The sequence below is a fragment of the Ipomoea nil genome, unplaced genomic scaffold (assembly GCF_001879475.1).
Source record: "Ipomoea nil cultivar Tokyo-kokei standard unplaced genomic scaffold, Asagao_1.1 scaffold3100, whole genome shotgun sequence".
Taxonomy (NCBI): domain Eukaryota; kingdom Viridiplantae; phylum Streptophyta; class Magnoliopsida; order Solanales; family Convolvulaceae; genus Ipomoea; species Ipomoea nil.
In genome coordinates this window covers 2,384,009-2,410,758 of record NW_017619528.1, presented here as the reverse complement: position 1 = coordinate 2,410,758, position 26,750 = coordinate 2,384,009, and the positions used below count along the sequence as shown (strand labels likewise).

General features: G+C 42.2%; 1 pseudogene; it reads right to left on the bottom strand.

Moving 5' to 3' along the window:
* Nucleotides 1–26,750, bottom strand: part of LOC109166442 — a 37,824-nt pseudogene that overhangs the window by 1,518 nt on the left and 9,556 nt on the right.

Sequence of the window (26,750 nt, the reverse complement as noted above, 5' to 3'; positions counted from 1 at the left end):
CACACACATTTGGAGTAGGAAACTAACAATGTTCGTCGCATGGAAGAGATTACCTCCAGTCCTTTACAAACTTAAAGCATTCAAATGATTTGGAAACCAGATTGAAAGTACAAACCAAAAGAAGAAGAAGAATAAGAAGATATGCTGACAGATAAATTAAAACGACCAAAATACCTGGAAATTGTGAGCAGCTTTTGGATCCACAGGATTTTTGTCTGGCTGTACTGCCCTTGCCAGGCATAAGAATAACACTTTCTTTATATGCTAGTGATTCACAAATGTTTATCAAGAAGAAGACTGAATGGAAATTAAAGAATGTGGAGAAAAAAACACACACAAAACTCATGTTCAATAAATGTCATAAACGAATAATTGTTAGAATATAAAGGAAAGCGAAGAATCGAATTGAAAATTGAGAATTATAGAAGTTAAATAATAGAGAAAAAATTTAAATGAAGAAAAATATATAAAATGACAAAATAATTAATAAGAATGGGAAAATATATATAAATATATATATATTAATCTCTAAAAGAGAATACTAACAAAATATATGTATATATTTCTACGTGAAAGAAAGAAAAGAATGGATAAAAAATGAATTCAAATAAATTGAATTGATGTAAGAGGTGATTTGATTACAAAGTAAAGCATGCTATTTATACTATAAATAAAAGCAAGAAATGCGCATGAAGTGCTGCTACGTGGGGAGATATTGCGGCAGTGGTATGCTACGTGCACAATAGAGAAACTCAACAATAGAGAAATCATCTCATGGATTTGGAGCCACATCTAACAATCTCCACTTTGGATCAAATCCATTGTGAAATTAACAACTGGAACAGCCGACTAAACTCAAACACTGTTTGAACTTAGCAATATGAAGAGCTTCAGAATAGCAGGATGGATCACCATCAACCATCTATGCGACAGAAAGAGCATTAGAAAGCAAGTTTGTAACACCCCAGATTTTCGAAACTTTTAAAACTTATATAATAATGGTAAATTCTCATTAAATCCCAACCAGAGTAATACTAAACATAAGAATACCGGTGTTATGCCACATCTGAGCTAGAGAACTCAGATGCACAGGCTAAACTATCTAATTATCCTTAAATAACATCATTACATCATTATGGCACGCAGGCCGAATATGAGATTATCTATTTAAGCCTTGGGTCCTCTAGCGCGCTCCGGAGCTAATCATCTGTGTTTGAAAGCCAAATATATCTGTTCAGCGAATAATGCTGGTAACCTACTCTAACGCGTTGAAATACCGTATAAGTATATATATATATATATATATATATATATATATATATATATATATATATATATATATATATATATATATATATATATATATATATATATATAAGAAAAGCCATTTTGAAGCAGGAAGATATATCCTAGGAAACTCTAGTTTCAAAACCTGAATAGACTTTGACAGATCAAGATAAGCACATTCAACAGTTATAACCAAGCATATAAAGATACTAGCATATATCCTACAGTCACAAATTCACTTTATCTCATTTATATCATCATTCATCTCGTCACACAAGCACACTTCGGTGGCGCCACAGGACCAATCGCATGCCCATACATGAGGGTCAGGGCATATAGCTCTGACACGGCCCTGCAGCACCCTGCCTCGTATCGCAACACGAAGGGATCGATCGCAACCGACCGATGAACCGCATCTCATCATAATGTTTGATCGCAACCAAACAGTGGACCTCAGCCCAAGAGTGATCATCTGACCGCAGCCAGGAATATGAACAACAGCTCATGTAGAACGTTTGATCGCAACCAAACGGTGGACCGCAGCCCGAGAGTGTAATTCTGACCGCAGCTCAGGAATAACCAATTTGATCGCAACCAAATTGGGGTATCATGCACACATAACACACCGCAAGCACATGCAACCCACATTAACACATTGGGAAGGGGGAGAAAATGTATAACGAAACCTATGCGCGGTCATCCACATACTAGGAATAATCCTAAGGGGTTCGTACTTCTTTTACCTAGGCCAACGGGATACCAATTCAATTAGCATGCGATATATAAGACTCATTTGACCTACGAATGGTACCCGAAACATCAGACCAGACTTAGGCACGATAAACGGAGTCCATTGGGACACCACGAGGGTCGGGGAAACATCAAACGGGGAAGCCGGAGACCCAAGTTGGGCATGTTCCAGCGGATAGCCGGTGGGTGGAGGATCACCCGCTGGCTGCCCGCCGGAGAAAAACCTCCGGGCAGCGGGTGTCCGGCGGGCAGTCGTCTGCCCTCCGGCTGCCCGCTGCCGGCGGCGTCACTTTCGGGCAGCAGGTAGGTGGCGGGTCCCCCTACCCCCACCTAGCCCCCACTGACTCTTTATCAAAATAAACGTCCCGGGATCCCTTGTGGAACCCGAAACCATGCTTAGACACTTTTAAACGCAATTGATGACACCACGTAGACAATTAACGGATCAAAAGTAAGAATCATATAACATATATCCTATCATGACTTCTAAGCATAATCAACACCCGAACATGAGAATTCCCACCCAAATATATCAAGAATATCACAATATGCGTTTCACGATTCATCCTAGGGCTCTAATCATATTTAAATCATCAAGATCATAGTTCATCTTTTAACATCAAGAAACATCAAGATTTATCAAGAACATTACATAATCATCAAGAACTTCTTATCATCATCAAGATCACACATACAATCGTCTCATCAATTATCAAGATCATATCATCAATATCATAAACGATTCATCGCGACACAAGCGTAGAGAAGAAGCCAAAGAAGATAATTATAGCAAAGAAAATAGGTTTTGTTAAGACATGGGTTACCTCTTAGCCTTAATTAATTTCCTTGGCTATGAAGGGTCTTTCTTTAAGATTCTTTCTTTCTTGATTTCTCATAAAGGAATTCTTGGAGCTTCTTGTGTGGTGGGAGATTATTGTGGTGTGAGATCTAGGTGCCTCCTATGTCTCTATTTATATATTTAAGAGTCCTAATTAGGGCCTAAGTGGTATGGGTTTGCTAATTCTATTTCCTATAGGACTAGGGGATTCGTTTTAGGGATAAGGGCCCATGGACCATGGTAGATCTTTCTTAATTAATTAATGAGATTTAATCCCTATTTCTGGGTAAATAATTAATTGGTTTATGGGCCGTAACACGGGGTGTTACACTCTCCCCCCTTAACGGTATGCTTCGTCCCCGAAGCTTTGGTCCTTGCTGAGTGACTTTTTCCCTTATCCTATGCTTTCGTCTTGGTTACCTTGTGTGAAGAGTTCGGGGTAGCGTTCTTTCATTGTGTCTTTGAGTTCCCATGTTGTTTCTTCGGTCCCATGGTTGGTCCAGAGGACTTTTACCATCTCTATGGCTCGCTGGCGGGTGGTTCTTGTCTTGGTGTCCAGGATTCTTATAGGTTTCTCTTCGTAAGCTAGTGCGTCGTCAAGGTCCACGGCCTCGGGTTGTTGCACGTGGCTTAGATCGTGTATATATTTCTTTAGTTGGGATATGTGGAACACGTTGTGTACCCGTTCCAGTTCGATGGGTAGGGCGAGGCGGTAGGCCAGGTTCCCGACTCTTTCTATGATTTCATAGGGGCCGATAAACCGGGGGCTGAGTTTCCCTTTGCACTTGTATTATCGCATAAAATGCTAACATTTTCGCACTTAATCCCATAGTCCAATAATTGTTGCTTCATCCACAAGATTTGTGCACAACAACTCCCAGCTGCAATATATTCGGCTTCGGCGGTGCTCGTAGCTATGGAGTTTTGCTTTTTGCTGAACCAAGAGACCAATCTTCCCCCTAAGAACTGGCATGTCCCTGAGGTACTTTTTCGGTCTATTTTACAACCTGCAAAATCTGCATCTGAATAACCCGTTAGTGTAAAATCTCCTTCTTTGGGATACCATAATCCCACATTGATTGTTCCTTTGAGATATCGGATTATCTTCTTGGTTGCAATTAGATGACTTTCTTTGGGCTTTGATTGGAATCTTGCGCATACGCCAACCGAGTAGGATATGTCCGGTCTGCTCGCGGTTAAGTATAGTAACGATCCAATCATCCCTCGATACATCGTTTGATCGACGTCTTTTCCTTCATCATCTTTATCCAACTTTTGAGATGTACTCATGGGAATTTTGACTGAGGATTTTCCATCTATGCCAAATTTCTTGATAAGATCTCTTGTGTACTTGGCTTGATTTATGAAAATTCCTTCTTCAAGTTGCTTGACTTGCAGTCCCAAAAAGTAATTTAATTCTCCCATCATACTCATCTCGAACCTATTCTGCATGAGCTTAGAAAATTTCTCACATAAAGATTTATCAGTACTTCCAAAGATAATATCATCAACATAAATTTGTACTAACAAAATGTGATTATTTTCTTGAGTTCTAAAGAGGGTTTTATCGACTAGACCTTTGGTGAATCCACAACTTATTAAGAACATGGACAAGGTGTCGTACCAAGCTCGCGGAGCTTGTTTTAACCCATACAATGCCTTCTTTAATTTGTAGACTTGATCACCAACGTCTTTTACCTCAAAACCAGGTGGTTGTTCGACGTAAACTTCTTCTTCAAGTAAGCCATTAAGAAATGCGCTCTTTACGTCCATTTGATATACCACGAAATTCTTGTGCGCTGCGTATGCTAGGAATATCCGAATTGCTTCGAGTCGTGCGACGGGGGCGAATGTCTCATCAAAATCAATGCCTTCTTCTTGTGAATACCCCTTCGCAACTAATCTTGCTTTATTCCTAACAATGACGCCGTCTTCGTTTGCTTTGTTCCTAAAGACCCATTTAGTGCCAATTACATTTTGGTGCGTTGGTCTTGGAACAAGTCTCCCTACGTCGTTGCGCTTGAATTGATCTAATTCTTCTTGCATGGCATCTATCCAACTTGGATCTGCTAAAGCTTCATCAATTTCTTTTGGTTCCAGTTGAGATAGAAAGCATGAGAACATTGCATCTTGTTGTTGATTCCTAGTAGATGATCGCGTTTTCACTCCGTCACTTGGATTTCCAATGACTAGGTCATGTGTGTGACTTCTTAGCCATTTTCGATTTGGTTGGAAATTTGTTGGATTCTCAGAGTTTCCTTCTTGTTGTGATTCCACTTGGTGTGACACCACTTCTTGTATATTATTGACGGGTGCTTCTTCGGGTTCAACTACTGGAGTTTCTTCTTGTGCAATTTCGGGTGCAACAGGCATGCGTGACATTTCGGGTTCCTCATTGCATATAGCCTCATATTGGTGAATACCCATGTCACTTGATTCTTCTACTTCCTGCAACACATCATCTTCGAACAACTCATTAGAATTATTCAAATCACAATTACCTTCACCATTTTTGCCATTTTTGTCGTGATTCTCGTCGAACACAACATGAATTGATTCTTCTACCACCATTGTTGATTTGTTGAATATTCTGTATGCTTTGCTGGTGGATGAATATCCCAAAAATATTCCTTCGTTCGCACGTTCGTCAAAAGTCTTTAATTGAGACTTTCCATTAACAAGTACAAAACATTTACAACCAAATGTATGAAAATAGGTGAGATTGGGTTTTCTCCCTTTCCATAATTCATATGGTGTTTTGTTATAGGACTTGTGGATTAGACTTCGATTTTGAGTATAACACGCCGTGTTAATCGCTTCTGCCCAAAATCTTTTTGGTAGTCCGGTGGCCGTTATCATGACTCGTGCGGCTTCCTTGAGTGTTCGATTTCTTCTTTCAGCTACACAATTTTGTTGCGGCGTTCGTGCGGCAGATAATTGATGTAAGATTCCTTGTGAATTACAATAGGATTGAAACTGTTCACGAACTCTGTTCCTCGATCGGTTCGTATTGTTGCAATCTTCATGTCTTTTTCGACTTGCAGTAGCTTCAATAGCTCTGGCAACTTTGATAAGACTTCATCCTTTTTCTTAATGAATATTGTCCATGTGTACCTAGAAAAATCATCAACAACAACCAAAGTATATTTCTTACCACTTATACTTACTGGGCCTACTGGACCAAATAAATCCATGTGCAGTAGACTTAAGGGTCTTGATGTTAACTCTTGAGCTTTGACTTTGAATGATGCTTTGATTTGCTTTCCTTTCTGGCATGCATCACAAATTTGATTTTTCTTGAACACAATGTTGGGTAGTCCTTCGACTATATTATTTCTTGCAAGCTTGTTGATGGTTTTGAAATTCAAATGATTTAGCCTTCTGTGCCATTCCCAACAAACTTCATTTGAATTATTTGCCATCAAGCATACGGATTTCTTCGTTGTACTCCAATCTACAACATACATGTTTTTCTTTCTTGATCCGGGGAGTACGACTTCATTCGTGGATTCGTCCTTGACTTGACATTTGCCTTTGTAAAATTCTACGAGATATCCTTTGTCGCAAAATTGACTTGTACTAAACAAGTTAAATTTTAATCCTTCGACATAAGATACGTCATCAATTTGTAGACCATTTTTCACAATTGTGCTGGTTCCTTTTGTCATTCCATATTGATCGTTTCCACCGAACACTACTTTTGGTCCTTCGATACTTTTGAACTCAACTAGACTAGCTTTATTGCCGGTCATGTGTCGAGAGCATCCGCTATCGAAATACCAAATTTCCTCTTCGTCGATTTCACGGGCCATATAACATTTTTCATGTTCGGATGTCTTGCCCACTAGGCATAGTAGCGCCGTATCTTCTTGTGATGAATCACTCTCGTCACTAGATGATTCTTCGGATTCACTTGCTTCTAACGGATCGCTTATTAGAGCCTTCCGTTTGCCCTTTTTGAATTTCTTCTCTTTGGATTTGTATTCCACTTGTGGAGAAGTATTCGAATTTTTGTCCGCCTTGGGGTGTGGACATTCGGCCATAAAATGTCCAGGCTTTCTACAATTGTAACACACGTTTGTGTTATCTTCGACCGGTTCCCTTCTTGATCTTCTATTTTCTCGAAAGAAATTTCCTTGTGGTGATCCTTTGTTCTTTCGCATGAACTTCCTGAATTTTCTAACAAATAGAGAAAATTGTTCGTCAGATAAAAAATCATTATTTCCTACTGACCTTGATGTAGACGGTTGATTGGCCATCAATGCGGATGTTCGTTCATCGCGTTCTTCCTCGACTCGTGTCTTCATTTCAAACTCATACGCCTTAAGATCACTAAAGAGTTTATCCGTAGATAATGTTCTTAGATCTCTATGATCGCGCATTGCGGTCACCTTCATATCCCAATTTGTAGGTAGTCCGCGTAACACTTTGAGCGATATTTCTTTCTGGGTAATGGTCTTTCCCAGATCCGTGATTTCTCCAAGAATTTTGATCAATCGAGCTTCCATGTCGGTGATGCTTTCGTTCGGTAGCATTTTGAAATCTTCGAACCTCTTCATGGCAATGGTTAGTTTGTTGTCTTTTTCTTGTTCATCGCCTTCACCTATACTAATGAGAGTATCCCATATTTCTTTTGCTGTGGTGCACTTTCGAATCTTTGGGAATATGGTGTCATCGACCGCTTTGAACAAAATATCTTTGGCAATGTTGTCCAAATTATTTCGCCCTCTATCTTCCTTTGTCCACTCCATTTTTGGCTTTGGAATATATCGTGGAGCATTTGGAGTTAGTGCGGCGGCAGTGTTAACTTCCATAATTTGGATAGGACCATTTGCGATGACTTCCCACATTTCGTCATTTAAAGCAGATAAGTGCACCTGCATACGTATTTTCCAATCATCAAATTTATCAAGTGAGAAAAGCAAATTTTGAGCAAGAGCCATATCTCTCTTCATCTTGAGGATTTTGAGATCTATCTAGCAGTCAAAAATTGACTCAAATAGACAACCGCTCTGATACCACTTGTTGGTCCCGAATGGGTGGCGAGAAGTCTAGAGGGGGGGTGAATAGACTTCTCTAACTTTTCAAATTCTTTCGCAAAACACACAAGGCAAATAACACTTTAATTATATCAACTCTAAGTAACAAGCATCATCAAGATAAACAACTTAGAGTGTGCTGCGGAATAGGTAGCGGTATAGTGTTATGCTTAATAGTGTGGTGCTCAAAGAGAGATTCTAAACATGCAATACGTTAGAAACACTTAATATGGTTCAAATATAATGTACGCAAAGTTTGGCTCGCATGCAAACGTGGGAACTATCAAACCCAGACAGATAAAGATACGCGATAAATTGTAATCGGGTTAGTTCGCAGTTAGAATAAGCATGCACAAAATATATGAGCAGTAAGTAAATAGAGAGAGAGATTTATAGTGGTTCAGAGGTGGTGTAATCCTCCTAGTCCACTATTCTCCTTTCACTTCAAGGAGGAAATTCACTATTCTTCGATCACCCAGATACAATAGTGAATAAGTGCCCAACGACACTTCTCCGAGTGCTTCGCACAAAGCTACACTCCTCCAAGGTTTTTCGCAAGCTCCTCTTGTTACTCCGCCTTCCCGAGTACTTCGCACCAAGCTGTACTCCTACACCACGAGAACTACGCACAAAGCTACGTCCTCCAAGGGTTTTCACAAGCTCCTCTTGTTACTCTACCCTTCACCACGAGTGCTACACACAAAGCTACACTCAACCAGGGGTTTTTCACTCTCTCTAGTTACTCCGCCCTCTTTCTACACTCAGTAGAGAATATTACAAAGAAATAAAATTTCTCTCTCACTCAGACTTGAATTCTATCGTGTATAGCTCAATATATTGCTTCTTGGCTGATATAAATATTGCTTGCTTTTCTCTTGCTTGTAATTTTTCAGCCGTGTTCAAGTCCTTCTGTCTTCAAGTCTGCTTGGGCATTTTATAGCCAAAGAAAGCTATTTGCCCGTTGATCAACTTTCGATCTTGATCGTCCATTTTGAATTGTAGTTGATCTGATAATTTTGTCAACTTGATCTGCAATTGTAGGTAGATGTCATTTCTCCTTTTTGTCAGATGATTTGAATAAATTGCCCGTTGCCGTGTCTTGAATTTTGTAGCCTCCAAAATTTGAATAAGTTCGGCGCGGCGTGCTTGATTTTCTTCACCTTCATAAATGCTCTGACATGTCAAGTTGATCAAATAATTTAACTGCTGATTCTTGCTTGAGTATAAAATTATTTCTCCGCAAATCAGCCTTCTTCGAGCGTCTCCGGTTCCACCGTAAAAACTTGATGTTCAGATGAAAATATATCAGATATTTTCTCCTTCATGATCCTTGTAAAATAATATACTGGAACCTCTGTAAAAACTTCACTGTTGTTCATGGTGAGATGCTCTGTTTCGAATTTCAAGCTTAGTCCACCATACTTGGTATGTTTCTCCATATGGTGCATGGCTTCTGTGAGACTTGTGCATTTTCCTTAGCTAGTCTCCATTAGCTAGTCTCTCCTTAGCTAGTCTCCATTCTAGCTAGTCTCTCCTTAGCTAGTCTTCTTTTTAGCTAGTCTCCATTTAGCTAGTCTCTCCTTAGCTAGTCTCTCCTTAGCTAGTCTCTCCTTAGCTAGTCTCTATTTTAGCTAGTCTCCTTTTCAAGCTAGTCTCCATACGGTTTTGTATACTTTGAGCTAGTCTCTCATACTTCTCCAAGCTAGTCTCCCGTACGGTTATACGGTCCAAGCTAGTCTCCCATACGATCTTCGTATACATTGAGCTAGTCTCTCATACGGTCTTCGTATACATTGAGCTAGTCTCTCATACGGTTATACGGTTCAAGCTAGTCTCCCATACGATCCAAGCTAGTCTCCAATACAGTGAAGCTAGTCTCCCATACGGTGGAGTTAGTCTCTCATACGGTCCAAGCTAGTCTCCAAAGCAAGCTTAAAAATTTCTTCACTTGAGATTCGAACTAAGCATCACTTGGCTTAGCTCACACGCATTTCTTCCAACTCCTCTAGCATGGTTCTTGGTGACTTCTCCGCAACATAATTATGTTAAGCTATAATCCCGCTTAACATCGAAAATCAAAATATGATTTTCCAGACTTGTACATGGGTTGCATGATATAGGTGCACCATACTCCGTAGACAAGGACTGACTCAAATAGAATAAAATTGGGGACTACTTGATTTTACAAAAATACATTCGGCTCGTCAAAATTTACAATATATTCCTAACAGTATTTTACTAATCGATTCAGGTAGGCCCAGGCTAGTTGCGTCATTGTCCATGTCTCTTTCATAGCAATGAACCGTGCGATCTTGGTTAGCCGGTCCACTATTACCCAGATTTTATCCTTGCCAGTTGGGGTTGTGGGTAATCCTCTGACGAAATCCATGGATATGGAATCCCACTTCCCCTGTGCTATCTCAAGGGGTTGTACGAGTCCTTTGGGATTGCATCGTTCGGCCTTTACCCTTTGGTAGTTCAGACATTTGCCCACGAAGTCTGCGATTTCCCTTTTCATGTTGGGCCACCAAAACATCTTTTTCACATCTTGGTATAGTTTGTCGCCTCCGGGGTGCACTGAGTATGGGGAGTTGTGCCCTTCTTTCAGGATTTGTTGCTTTAGGTGGGGGTGTGTCGTGGGTACGCACCATCTCCCTTGATAGCGGAGGCTGCCGTCTTCGCATATTTCGAAGGGTCCGTCCTTTCCCTGAGTTAGGTCGAGTCGAATTTTATTTAGTTTCGGGTTTTGGTGTTGTCCGGCCTTGATTTCTTCGAATAGTGTGGGTATGACTCTGGCATAGAATAGGTGGATCTCAGAATTGGTTTGTCCTTGCTCTACTACCTCCAAGTTCAACCTCTGGAAGTCCTTGTATAGTTGGTCTGGCAGGATCCAGGTAGTGTTGATGGAGTGGTTAGCCTTTCGGCTTAGGGCGTCCGCCACAACGTTAACCTTTCCTTCGTGGTACTGGATATCTAGGTCGTAATCTTTTATAAGTTCCAACCACCTTCGTTGTTGCATGTTTAGATCTTTCTGGGTGAAGATGTACTTTAGGCTTTTATGATCCGTGTAAATCATGCATTGTACTCCGTATAGGTAATGTCTCCAAATTTTCAGGGCGAACACGATGGAGGCTAGCTCGAGGTCGTGTGTGGGGTAATTTTCTTCGTGGGTTTTGAGTTGTTTGGATGCGTATGCTATTACCTTGCCCTTTTGCATTAGTACGCATCCCAGCCCCTTTTTGGAGGCGTCGCTGAAGACTTCGAATCCTTCCATCCCGGAGGGAAGGGCTAAGACGGGTGCCGTGGTCAGCTTCTCTTTCAATTCTTGGAAGGCTGTGGTACAGTCATTGTCCCATCGAAAGGGGGTTTCCTTTTTCATGAGCTTGGTGAGAGGTTGAGCTATCTTGGTAAAATCGGGTACGAACCTCCTATAATAGCTTGCTAATCCTAGGAAACTTCTGACTTCCGAAAGTGATTTTGGTGTAGGCCATTCTTTGACGGCGTGGATTTTGGTGGGGTCCACCTTGATTCCTTCTTTGGTTATCACGTGACCCAGGAAGGCTACGTTGTCCTTCCAGAATTCACATTTGGAGAACTTGGCGTATAGTTGGTGTTCTCTCAGGGTTTGCAAGGTTGTGCGGAGGTGCTTTTCATGTTCCTCTTTGTTTCGGGAGTTGACCAGGATGTCGTCGATGAATACAATGACGAAGTCATCTAGGTGGGGCCGGAATACTCAATTCATGAGGTCCATGAATATAGCGGGTGCATTGGTGAGTCCGAAGGGCATTACTGTGAATTCATAATGGCCGTAGCGTGTTCGAAAGACCGTTTTCTGAATATCTGGGTTGGCCACTTTTATCTGATGGTATCCGGATCTTAAATCAATTTTCGAGAACACCGCTGCTCCTTTAAGTTGGTCGAACAAGTCGTCGATTCGGGGAAAAGGATATTTATTCTTTATTGTAACTTGATTTAGTGTCCTGTAGTCGATGCACAGACGCATGCTACCATCTTTCTTTTTAACGAATAATACTGGTGCTCCCCATGGTGAGGTGCTAGGGCGGATGTATCCCTTATCTAGTAGTTCCTGAAGTTGTGTTTTCAGTTCCTTCAGTTCCTTTGGCGCTAGCCTGTAGGGTGGTTTTGAGATCGGGGCAGCGCCTGGTATTAGGTCTATCGCGAACTCGACTTCTCTGGTTGGGGGTGCTCCGGGGATTTCGTCTGGGAAGACATCGGTGAATTCGCTTACCACTGGAATGGTTTGGGGTTCGGCTATTTCAGTGTTGAGGTCCTTGCCTGAGCATAGGAAGGCTTCGTTCCCTTGGGTTAGATATTTCTTCATTTTTATCATGTTTACTAATTTGATTTCCGGGTCCTTGTGGGTTCCGTGGTAGGATACCCTATTGCCGTTTGGTCCTCGTAAGACCACTTTTTGTTCACCGCATAGGATTTGTGCTTGGAATTTCCCTAGCCAATCCATGCCCAAGATCACTTGTACCCCATCCAGCCTGAATTGTATTAGGTTGCTAGGGAATTCCACTCCTTCGATGGTGACTATTATGTTTTTGTACATGTGGTCACATTTTATGATTTCACCGGATGCCACCTTAACATGGAGTTGTACTCTGGTGCTGGTGTTAAGATCGAGTTGAGTGGCGATTTCGGTTGCTATAAATGAGTTGGTAGCCCCTGAGTCAAATAGTACGGTGGCGGGGGTGGTGTGTACAAGGAAGGTTCCGGAGACTATGTTGCTATCTCCGATTTTGGCCTTGCTTATGGTAAGGATCCTTCCTTGAGTGGCCGGTGTTACGGCCTTGTGGGGCGAGGTGGCCCTGGCGGTTTTAGGCTCCCGGAGGGGGTTCGTGTGGTTCCCTTTGAATTTTCTTTTGTGTCCCAGGCGTGTTTCCTGTGGTTTGTTTGGTATTTGTTGTAGTTGGAATGCCTTGGCATAGGCTTCTTCGAGAGTTCTCGGTTCTCGTATAGTTAGGGCCTTCTGGTCTTCGAGGCTGAGGCCCTTTATGAATTTCTCAATTTTGATTGTCTCTGTAGGTACTAGTTCGGGGGTGAGGCGAGCTAGCTTGAGGAACTGCCGGTAGTACTCTACGATTGGGGTTGCTCCTTGTTTTAGATGGAGGAATTCTTCGTATACGGTTGCTTTCAGGTGGCTGGGGTAGAATTGTTCTCGTAGTCATATTTTTAGGGTTTCCCAGTTGAACCCGGGGCTTTGTACGCAATTGGGTTTCTCGTGGACCCACCAGGTGTTGGCCTCGTGTCTGAAGTAGAAGGAGGCCGTCTCTACTTGGTGGCTTTTCGGGCATCCCGTTGCCCTGAATATTTTGTCAAAGGTTCCGATCCATTCTTTGAGGATCGTGGGATTTTCATCCCCTGAGAAGGTAAGCGGTTGGTGTTCCGAGACTTGGCGGTGGATTTCCAAGTTTCCGTTTGGTGGTGACAGTTGGAGGACTGCATTGTTTAGTGCCTGGGCAATTTGGGCCAGACGTTGCAGATTTTGAGTTAAGAATTCCTGTGTGGGGAGTTCTGGTGCTTTTGCCTGTTTCCTTTTTTGCGCGATCCTGGGGTTCATAGGTTGGTATTATTTTGCATCCTTACCTTGATGCTATGGGTGTAGAGGAAGTTTATTTAAATTGCGTGTGAGTTAGAGTGAAGGAAAGCGTAAGGTCTCACAGTCTCACCGCACGTCTTATGATCCCTAAATCCTACCTTGCCGAACTCCTAGTGTTTTAAGTCTATTGTCCTAAGGTCTTGGTCTTAAGAGTCTTATCCTAGGGTCAAACTTAGGCTCTGATACTAACTGTAACACCCCAGATTTTTGAAACTTTTAAAACTTATATAATAAAGGTAAATTCTCATTAAATCCCAAACAGAGCAATACTAAACATAAGAATACGGGGTGTTATGCCACATCTGAGCTAGAGAACTCAGATGCACAGACTAAACTATCTAATTATCCTTAAATAACATCATTACATCATTATGGCACGCAGGCCGAATATGAGATTATTTATTTAAGCCAGGGTCCTCTAGCACGCTCTGGAGCTAATCATCTCTGCCTGAAAGCCAAATATATCTGTTCAGCGAATAATGCTGGTAACCCACTCTAACGCGTTGAAATACCGTATGAGTGTTTATATATATATATATATATATATATATATATATATATATATATATATATATATATATATATATATATACATATATATAAGAAAAGCAATTTTGAAGCAGGAAGATATATCTTAGGAAACTCTAGTTTCCAAACCGGAATAGACTCGACAGATCAGGATTAGCACATTCAACAGTTATAACCAAGCATATAAAGATACTAGCTTATATCCTACGGTCACAGATTCACTTTATCTCATTTATATCATCATTCATCTCATCACACAAGCACACTTTGGTGGCGCCACAGGACCAATCGCATGCCCATACATGAGGGTCAGCGCATATAGCTCTGACACGGCCCTGCAGCACCCTGCCTCGTATCGCAACACGAAGGGGTCGATCGCAACCGACCGATGAACCGCAGCTCATCATAATGTTTGATCGCAACCAAACAGTGGACCGCATCCCAAGAGTGATCATCTGACCGCAGCCAGGAATATGAACCGTAGCTCATGTAAAACGTTTGATCGCAACCAAACGGTGGACCGTAGCCCGAGAGTGTAATTCTGACCGCAGCCAGCTTCTGAACAGCAGCTCAGGAATAACCAATTTGATCGCAAACAAATTGGAGTATCATGCACACATAACACAACCCACATTAACACATTGGGAAGGGGGAGAAAACGTATAACGAAACCTATGCGCGGTCATCCACATACTAGAAATAATCATAAGGGGTTCGTACTTCTTTTACCTAGGACAACGGGATACCAATTCAACTAGCAAGCGATATATAAGACTCATTTGACCTACGAATGGTACCCGAAACATCAGACTAGGCTTAGGCACGATAAACGGAGTCCGTTGGGACACCACGAGGGTCGAGGAAACATCAAACGGGGAAGCCGGAGACCCAAGTTGGGCAAGTTCCAGCGGGTAGCCGGTGGGTGAAGGATCACCCGCCGGAGACAAACCTCCGGGCAGCGGGTGCCCGGCGGGCAGTCGTCTGCCCTCCGGCTGCCCGCTGCCGGCGGCGTCACTTTCGGGCAGCGGGTAGGTGGCGGGTCCCCCTACCCCCACCTAACCCCCACTGACTCTTTATCAAAATAAACGTCCCGGGATCCCTTGTGGAACCCGAAACCATGCTTAGACACTTTTAAACGCAATTGATGACACCACGTAGACAATTAACGGATCAAAAGTAAGAATCATATAACATATATCCTATCATGACTTCTAAGCATAATCAACACCCGAACATGCGAATTCCCACCCAAATATATCAAGAATATCACAATATGAGTTTCACGATTCATCCTAGGGCTCTAATCATATTCAAATAATCAAGATCATAGTTCATCTTTTAACATCAAGAAACATCAAGATTGATCAAGAACATCACATAATCATCAAGAACCTCTTATCATCATCAAAATCATCAAGATCACACATACAATCGTCTCATCAATTATCAAGATCATATCATCAATATCATAAACGATTCATCGCGACACAAGCGTAGAGAAGAAGCCAAAGAAGATAATTATAGCAAAGAAAATAGGTTTTGTTAAGACATGGGTTACCTCTTAGCCTTAATTAATTTCCTTGGCTATGAAGGGTCTTTCTTTAAGATTTCTTCTTTCTTGATTTCTCCTAAGGGAATTCTTGGAGCTTCTTGTGTGGTGGGAGATTATTGTGGTGTGAGATCTAGGTGCCTCCTATGTCCCTATTTATATATTTAAGAGTCCTAATCAGGGTCTAAGTGGTATGGGTTTGCTAATTCTATTTCCTATAGGACTAGGGGATTGGTTTTAGGGATAAGGGTCCATGGACCATGGTGGACCTTTCTTAATTAATTAATGAGATTTAATCCCTCTTTCTGGGTAAATAATTAATTGGTTTATGGGCCGTAACACGGGATGTTACAAAGTTGGTTTCATCATCACCAACATACCAAGCAGGTTTTTTAATTGTCCTCATATGACGATCCATAGCAATGGAATACCCTCGTTGTGACTCGACGAGAGGTGCGGTGCTAGTAGATGCATTGTCTCTAGTATTACCATCAGCAGTAGTAATACTATCAATGGTGCTGGGAACTTTTCCAGAAGAAAGTAGTGCATTTTCATCAAAAGTGATATCTCAACTCAGAATGACTCTTTGAAAATCAGGAGACCATAGACGATACCCTTTTGACTCAGAGGCATAACCAAGGAAAATGCATTTAACAACTCGAGGGTTTAATTTACCCGTACTGGAATGAGCATACGCAGGACATCCAAAAACACTTAAGATAGAGTAGTCAACAGGAATACATGACCAAACTTCCTCTGGAATTTTGAAATCAAGGGATGAATGTGGAGATCTATTTACCAAATAGCAAGTAGTAGAAACGGCCTCGGCCCAAAAATCATGCCGTTTCCAGAACCCAGCATTAGAGAGCATACAACGAGCTCTTTCCAATAGAGTCCTGTTCAAACGTTCGGCAACACCATTCTGCTGGGGTTTACCAGGCAAGGTCTTGTGCCTGGTGATTCCATTTACCGCACAAAAGTCATTGAAATCTGAATCACGGAACTCCAAGCCATTGTCTGTCCTGAGCTTCTTGACTTTTTTACCTGTCTGAGTCTCAACAAGTATTTTCCATTTCTTGAAAATAGAAAATGCCTGATTTTTTTGTTTATGGAAATAGACCCAGACCTTATGAGAAAAGTCATCAATAATAGACATAAAATATCTACAACCTCCCATAGACTGAAATTTAGTCAGTCCCCATAAATCGGAATGTATATATTCCAATACATCTTTGGTATGGTGTGTAGCAATAGAGAAACTAGTTGTAACACCCCAGATTTTCAAGACATTTAAAACTTATAAAATAAAGGTATTATCTCATTAAATCCCAAAACATAATACAAGTGTACGGGGTGCTATGCCACACCTGAGCTGGAGAACCCAGGTGCACAGGCTAACTAACTAATGTCCTCAATAATGTAAATGCACAATATGGCACGCAGGCCGAAAGGGGACTAACTACTTCTACGTTCCGAGTACTAGCGCTCTCCAGTGACTTATTCTTCTGTGCCTGAAAGCCAAATATATCTGTTCAGCGAGAGATGCTGGTAACCCACTCCAACGCGTTGAAATACAATACATATAGAGATATATATATAGATATACGAAAACCATTTTGAGCATGAAGATATATCCTACGAACTCTAGCTTTAAAACCGGGAACGACTCGACAGATAAGGCCAGACACAAGCAACAGTTATAACGAGCATATGCAGTTCACAACAGATAAGGCAAAGCATAAACAATGATCATAACCCAACATGAACAATCCCCAATATAAATCCCATAGTCACATCCCCAAAGACACTCGTAATCACAACTCGTCCATGTCACAATACATAACACACTTTGTTGGCGCCACAGGACCAATCGCATGCCCATACATGAGGTTGAGCGCATATAGCTCTGACACGGCCCCGCAGCACCCTGCCCCGTATCGCAACACGGAGGGGTCGATCGCAACCGACCGATGAACCGCAGCTCATAAGAATGTGTAATCTAACTGTAGCCAGGAATTCCCATCTGACTACAGCCAGCCTCCGAACCGCAGCTCGGGAAAATGTCATCTGATTGCAGCCAGGAATTCCCATCTGACTACAACCAGCTTCTGGACCGCAGCCCAGGATACCGTCATCCGACTGCAGCCAGGAATTCCCATCTGACTGTAGCCGGCTTCTGAACCGCAGCTCAGGAATAACCAATCCGATCGCAACCGAATTGGGGCAACACGCACACATAACACATAGCAAGCACATACAACCCACATTACACGTTGGGAAGGGGAATAAACGTATAAATAAACCTATGCGTGAACCATCACCAACTAAGAATAGTCCTAAGGGGTTCATACTTCTTCCACCTAGGTCAACGGGATACCAATTCAACTAGCATGCAATATAATCGACTCATAAACTTACGAACGGTACCCGAAATACCAAACTAGACATAGGCACGACAAACGGGGTCCGTTGGGACACCACGGGGATCGGGGAAACATCAAACGGGGAAGCCGGGGTCCCGAGGGAGGGAAGATTCCAGCGGGTAGCCGGTGGGTGGGGGTCCACACGCCGGCTGCCCGCCGGTCATCACTGTTCCGGGCAGTGGGTGCCCGGCGGGCAGCTGCCCGCCCGCCGGCTGCCCGCTGCCGGAACTGCCCGAGAATGCCACGCGTAGGTGGCGGGTCCCCTACCCCCACCTACCCCCCCACTGACTCTTTTCATCACTTTTCGCCCCGGGAACCGTTGTGGAACCCGAAACCATGCTTAGACACTTTACAACGCAATTAACGACAACACGTAGGTAATTAACGGATCAAATACGAGAAACGAACGGCACCTAACCTATCATGCATAATCAACACCCAAACATGCGATTTCCCCACCCGATAATCCAAGAATAATATCATACGATAAAACCTAGGGTTCTAATCACTTTTATATCAACAAGAATACAATTCGTCTTCTAATTGCAAGATTCGGTAGGAACAACACATAATCATCAAGGATACCAATTAATCATCAAAAACATCATAATTATCAAGAACAACACACAATCATCAAAATCTCAATTAATCATCAAGAACATCATAATTATCAAGAAACTTTCAATATCAAGATTATCAAGATTCCCCATGGAATCATTAAATCAACATCAATAGTAATCATAGTGATTCGCCATTTACAATCATATGGGGAAAACCCTAAGGGGAAATCATAGCTACGAAAATAGGTTTTGTTGAGACATGGGTTACCTCTTAGCCTTAATTAATTCCTTGGCTATGAAGGATCTTTCTTTCAGCTTTCTTGCTTTCTTGATTTCTTCTAAGGGAATTCTTGGAGCTCTCCTGGGGTAGTGGGGCGTCTAGGCGTGTCGGGGGGGTTCTAGGTGTCTCCTAAGTCCCTTATTTATATATTTAGGAGTCCTAATTAGGAATTACTACTATAGGCTTGCTAATTCTATTTCTTTCGGAACTAAGGATTGGGTTTAGGGGTTGGGCATATATATATATGAGGGCCCATGGACTATGGTGGGCCTTTTTCCCTAATTAATCATTATGATTTATTCTTTCTCTTGGGCTATTGATTAATTAATTAAATGGTTTTAGGGGCCGTAACACGGGGTGTTACACTAGTCCTCTTTTGTTTCCAAAAAATACAATGCTCACAAAATTGTAATTTACCCGTGCCTGAACCACCAAGGAGGCCTTTCTTGATCAGGAGATGCACGCCTTTCTCACTCATATGCCCCAGATGCATATGCCATAGTTGAGTGAGATCTGCATCAGACATCGATGAGGATACCGCTACTGAACCTGTCACAGTACTACCATGCAAGACGTACAAGTTTCCAGAACGAGAAGCTTTGAATAGAGCAAGAGAGCCTTTTATGACCTTCAGAACTCCACCTTCAGCTATGTACTTGCACCCCAGAGATTCCAAGGTGCCCAAGGATATCAGATTGCGTTTCAAATCAGGTGTAACACCCCCTAATTTCTACGCTAATTTAAGCCTTAAACATGCAGATAACTAATCAAAACATCAAACACAGCGGGAGACTGAAAAAGGATTATATAAACTGGAAATGAAAGGGTGCTATGCCACGCTCACCCAGAGGTGAACGCACAGACCAACATCTGCATGATTCATAATCTAAAATCCATACATAACCAAAGTACTAAAGTCTATCCTTGGCACACAGACCATAACAACTCAAACATGGGTACTACACTAGCAGGTTCTAGACCGCGCTCACATCTACACATCACCTGAAAGAAACACATAGAAGATGGGACGACGCCAGTCAGCGAATGATGCTGGTAACCCACCAATACGTGTGAAGTATCATACATAGATAGGATATACGTATGTAAAATCATTTTCGAAACGGAATATACATATATATGTTCAAAATCCAGAACAGAAGTCAACACAAGACTCCAAGCACTCACAACAAGATAAGGGAACATATCCCAAGACCACACGAGATACAACGACTCACAAGAACGGCTCAAGGTATAATCTACCATCACACAGTAGATTAACACCCGACATGCATAACACAAGAGAATAAGGACACAACCAATGGCAACGCATGCCTAGGAAACACAAGCCTTTGTGACTACACACGTCACAAGAAGAGAAACTCACAAGAACGGCTACAAAAGCCTTTGTGGCATCACCCATCACAAATTGATATGCCTTCCTTATACCCGGTTCCAACCTTATGGCTACCCCCAAATTTATATCTAGTTCCAACCATTACCTCCAGGACCCCTGTACTTCTAGAGTCCAACCTTTTCCCTCCTGGGACCGTCGTCCCCCACCAACAAACCACCAACAAGACCACCAATTCATAGTACACAAGGTACCTATCACACACATGGCGATACACGCCTCCCAAGAAATACGTGAACCCGACACACAGGTCACAAACTCCATAATCACGTCATGGCCACCACGAGGAACACTGCCCTACCTTGGTGACTAATGTCCCATACCATTAATCGTGCAATCCAGGTATAGCCACACACACAACACCACAACAGGAATCAATCAACGGATCACAACGAAGATATGAAACCATACTCAATCAAGGAATGGATCACAATCCAACAACAACGATGAATAACACAAGTAAGCATCAACAATAGGAAGGTAAAAACAACACACACGCTAGCATTTAAACACCGAACTAGCATGCTTATCAAACGGGTAAACCAAACATAGTTCCGAAGAACACACAAGACTCATCACGGTTCAACGAAACACAATGTTGAACACTTAGCACGATTCAAGACACCAAAACCTACAAGGATTCCTACCATATAGTTCTAGACATACGAAACATCAAGAAGACGCTCAAATAGTTCCACGAAAGAACAACGGGAAGTCAAAAGACAAAATACCGAGTCAAAAGAATCACGGAGAACAAATCCCCTAACAACCTCATCATGTTCCCCGTGGGTGGACCCACGGGTAGACCCCCACCCGTGGTTTCGCCCGCGGGTACACACCCACAGCTACATGTACCCCGCGGGTGGGGCGGGTACACTCCTCTACACCAAAATAATCCCTTCAGGGATTTTCAACACCAAGCTCAAATTCAAGTCCAAAACATGCCAAATCTCACCCAATACAACAAAATGACTTGAATCAAAGGAATAGCCAAGCAATGGCACACATGAACCCTAAACACAAGCTCTAGATATGCATTTTCACAAGACAATGCATAAACACTCACATTTCATAGCAAAATCACTTGTAGAATCCAAGAATCATCAAATAGGTAAGCAAAATAGATTTTGTAGAGCATGGGTTACCTCTTGTAGACAAAAACCTTCACTTAACACTTCACCAAGCTCCTAATAAGGCTCACCTTCCAAACCCACTTCAAGAACACACAAAAAGATCATAAAGATTCTATTTTTAAGAAAAGACACCTTAGAAAACACTAAAAACACAAGATGAACATAGATCTTATCCTCCTAGATGCTCAAATGTATGAAAGGTAGAATCTTGGAGACAACCTTTGAAGATTTGACAAAGCTCCAACTTGGCTTGGAAGAAAAGCTATCTAACTTTTAGAGAGAAGGTAGAGCTCAAGTTTGGAAAGTGTAAGGAGAAAGAATGAGGAGTGTCTACTAGGTTTGCTTGCATTACTAACACAAGGTGAAATGTCATTGTAACACCCCGAAAATTTGGAACTTTTAAAACTTATTTAATAAAGATAAATCCTCATTAAATCCCGAAATATAACATAAGAGTATGGGGCGCTATGCCACACCTGAGCTAGAGAACCAGGTGCACGTGCTAACTAATTAAAATCCTCAATGATGTCAATACATAAGTATGGCACGCAGGCCGAAAGGGAAACTAGCTACTCTACGCTCCAAATCTCTAGCGTGCTCCAGTGTCTACTCATCTGTGCCTGAAAGCCAAATATATCTGTTTAGCGAGAGATGCTGGTAACCCACTCCAACGCGTTGAAATACATTATAGATAGATATATATACAAAAATCATTTTGAAGCAGGAAGATACATATACTTAAGAGACACTAGTTTTAAAAACCGGGAATAGACTCAGCAAATAGGGACAAGCACATCAAACAATAATAAACAGTTAAGTAGAGATAACATCATAGGGAATACGCATCTAAGGTCACAGATCACTTTCCAATTCCAAAACACATCATCATTCAATCACCATTCATATCACATAATCATTGATGGGCGCCACAGGACCAATCGCATGCCCCGAACATGAGGGTTAATGCTTATAGCATTAACGCGGCCCCGCAACACCCTACCTTAGTACCGTGGTATGAGGGGAGTTGATCGCAACCAACCTTTTGAGAACCGCTGACGAACTCAACGTCGGACCACGATCCGACACACCATTGACGCACCCAGTCGGTGGACCGTGATCCCCTTTACAAGGGGGGACTTACGACCCTACACACCGTCGATGCTCACAATCGGTGGACCATAGCGGATCAAGCTCGGCTTACCGCTGAGCTATACTCAATCGGTGGGCGAAGATCCTCGGAGACTATGGCCCTACACACCTCTGTCTCATCATTCGGTGGATCGCAGCCAGCCGTAGCCCTACACACCGCCTGATTACTCAGGTCGGTGGACTACAACCTTCCTCAGCTTACTGGCCCTACACACCGCCTGGCGCGTTCAGTTCGGTGGGTCATAGCACCGAGGCCCATAGTTGGACCGCAGCCCAAGAAGTGTATCAATTTGGCCTTAGCCACTTCTGAGCCTTAGCTCAGGAACAATCCATTGGCATTCAGCCACTTCCGAACCTTTAGTCCGGGATCAATCCATTCGGTCTTCAACCGACTTCCGGACATTAGTTTGGGGACAATCCATTCGGTCTTCAACCGACTTCCGAACCTTAGTCCGGGAACCACCCAATTGGCCTATAACCAAAATGGGGGATCATGCAACAGATAACACATAGGAGCACGTAGTAGCACATTGGGAGGGGAACGACATATAAATAAACTTACGTGTAATCATTCACTTACTAAGAATAGTCCTAAGGGTTCATACATCTTCTACCAAGGTCAACGGGTTACCAATTCAACTAGCATGCAATTCCTAAGACTCATTTAGACTAGACCATAGCACGAAATATCACACTAGACTCAAGCACGACAAACAGGGTCCGTTGGGACACCATGGGAAGCGGGGAACATTAAACGGGGAAGCCAAAGACCCGGGGTGGGGTACGGACCAACGGGTAGCCGGTGGATGGGGGTCACCCGCCAGCTGCCAGCCGGATGGCGCTGTTCTGGGCAGCGGGTTGTCGGCGGGCAGTCGGCTGCCCGGTGGCTGCCCGCTGCCTGGCAGTGCCCCTTTAGGCATCGGGTAGGTGGTGGGTTCCCCTACCCCCCGCTGACTCTTTTATGATATATTCGTCCCGGGAACCTTTGTGGAACCCGAAACCATGCTTAGACACTTTTAAACGCAAATAACGACACCACGTAAGCAATTAACGATCAAAAGCAAGAATCATGTAGGACTTATCCTATTACGACTTCTAAATATAAACAACACCCAAACATGCGAATTCCCACCCAAATATAAATCAAGAACATCACAATACAAATTTTCAATCCAACGTAGGGCTCTAATCCCACCCAAATCATCAAGAACATATTTTATCTTTAACATCAAGAAAATATCAAGATTCGTCAAGAATCATCACATCATAATCCAGAACTTCTTTTTAACATCAAGATAATCAAGATTATCAAGAAAGCATATAAATCATCTTATCAATCATCAAGAACATAACATAATTACTATAGAAGAATTCAATCAAGACACAAGAATATAGAGGGAGGCCAAGGAAGGAGATTATAGCGAAGAAAATAGGTTTTGTTGAGACATGGGTTACCTCTTAGCCTTAATTAATTTCCTTGGCTATGAAGGGTCTTTCTTTAAGCTTCCTTCTTTCTTGATTTCTCCTAGGGGGATTCTTGGAACTCGTTGTGTGGTGAGAGATTATTGTGGTGTAAGATCTTGGTGCCTCCTATGATCCTATATATATATATATATATATATATATATATATATATATATATATATATATATATATATATATATTTATTTATTTATTTATATATTCCTAAGAGTCCTAATTGGGGTCTACATACTATGGGCTTGCTAATTCTATTCCTTATAGGACTGAGGAGTTGGTTATGGGGATGTGGGCCCATGGACTATGGTGGACCTTCCTTAGTTGATTAATGGGATTTTAATTATCTTTTTAGGGTAAGTGATTAAATATTCAGTTAGGGTTAGGGGTCGTAACACGGGGTGTTACAGTCATGAATACCCTTACTAAAATGAAGAGGTGTAAGGGAACAAGGGAACTACTCACAAAGCTTAAGGTACAACCTTGACTTTAGGTTGACTAGTGAATTACTAGTCCCCGACTATTGAATTTTTAGGAATTTAAGGAATTAAATTAGCAATTGGTTTAGGATTAATTACTTAATTAATCCCTTAATTGAATTTGGATTACGGGGTGTCACATCCTCTCCCCCTTGAAAGAAGCTTCGTCCCCGAAGCTTGGGTACGATGAATTAGATCAAACGGTGAAACGAATTCACGAAGTGACAAGAGTGTCAAGAACATTTTAATTTGGCCAAAACTCAAAGGATTCAAAAGGTGTCAAACATAAGCAAGAAGGTAAACCCAACACAACCAACAACTCCTACCTAACCACCAAAGTCTAAACCTCTAACTTCTAACACAAACCACTAAACGAACAAACCAACTAAGTAAGCAAGCAAAACAAACACTCGAAGCGAACGACAATAACTAGCAGCGGTAGAAACAACTAAAAGATAACACAAGCTAAGGAAAAGGAGACGAGATTGCCACAACTCCACCCTAGAAGGATTCGCTCTCCGATTCCTTGGTGTCTTTATCAGACTCTTCGTCGGCTCTTCCTCGGCTAGAACTGGCCTCAAGCTGGTCCAACCTCTAGTTAACTGCGACAGACGGCGTCTTCAAAAAAAGCAAAACAACTAAACCAACTACTCAAACCACAAGCTAACAACCACGACAAACAAGAGAGAATGACTAAACGCACAACTGAGCAAACAACTACCAATGGACCTACTAACAAAACAAGCAAGGGACGCAACAAGGTTCCACAACGAAAACGGTCTGCTTGCGAAATGGATGACAAAGCTTAAGAGATGGGTTACAAATGAGGTTTTAAGAAATAAAGGTGTTCACCCCCAACCAAAGTTAGAGGAAACAAGGGTTTAAACTAAGGTATTAAGATTGATAGGCTTGGTCACAACGAAGTTCAACACCAAAACCGTCGGTTAGCAAAACGAGGGACAAGGCTTAGAGATAGGTTGAGGGTTCACAAATGTAAGACAAGAAAGAAAGATAAGGTGATAGATAAAAGATTTACCGGAAAGGAAAGCTAACTTCACACCGAGCCTAACTCCTGCTCAAAACTAGCCAACGATCTACTCAAAACGAGACGGCTCAGCTAAGGAACAAGCCACAAACAGAAACTGACACCACAAGAACCCTAATCTAGATCACTCGGGATCACAGAACCAGGGTTGCATCTTCAACTGATCTCTGCTGGCTTCTTCAACCAAAGGAAACAAGGTACTCACACTACACAACTTGAGCTCGGCATCTGCTTGAACTTGATCCGTCACTTCCGACAGAGGCTACAACTGTTAGATCCAAAACACAAGTTGGATGTCCTTCTCTTCGGATCTTGGGCTAACTTGATGAAGGCTACCGACTTAAAACTTGCATTAGCACACCACTTCCAACTCTCTACAAAGCAATGCTTGAAACTTCAAAACTTTCGGTCCAGATGAAAACGGTTCGAAACAGGAACGGTAACAAAGGAGAAAGGTAATTCAGGGGAAGAAGGCTCACAAGAAGAGATGCGGTTCAACGGAAAGGATTAGAGTGAAAGGCTTGGGTTCAGAAACTGAAGGACCACGTTACTTAGGAGTAGGATCAAAGTCATCAAAGTTGCAACTTAGGAAATAAGGTTGCTACCTTGCACAGAATCGTTAGAAGCGAGGAATACAAGAACGAGGTTCGATTCAAAGGGGAAGATCGAGGTGAGAGTTTAGGTTCAACAATTCGATGACCATGTTTTTTAAGAAGGGAGAATTGTAAACGAGGTTATAACTTAGGGAGTAAGGAATCAAAACGAGGTTTTAGGGAGTTGAAAGAATTTCCTCACGGAGGGTATCCGATTTAAAACTCAAGGATAGCGTTGATTATGAAGGGAATCAAGATTTTCGAAGTCACAACTTAGAAAAGATGAGGTTGCAACCTTGAACAGAATCGAATCAAGAAGGAAACAAGAATGAGGTTCGGAAGAAAAGGATCACTTGGCAAAAGGGTGATTGGATATGTCTAGAGACAAGAAAAGATTACAGAGGGTCAAGGGTGACTCTTGAACAAGCTAACACATGAAGCTAACACGCAAAGAAGGGCACAAAGACAAAGGGAGGTGCAACAAAAAGGGTACAAGAGCTTACTTCAACGGTTCCCACTTGCATCTGCCTCACGACTGTGGATCTTGCCTTGCCGAGGTCCCGACTTCGTACACAGGTCTTGAATGC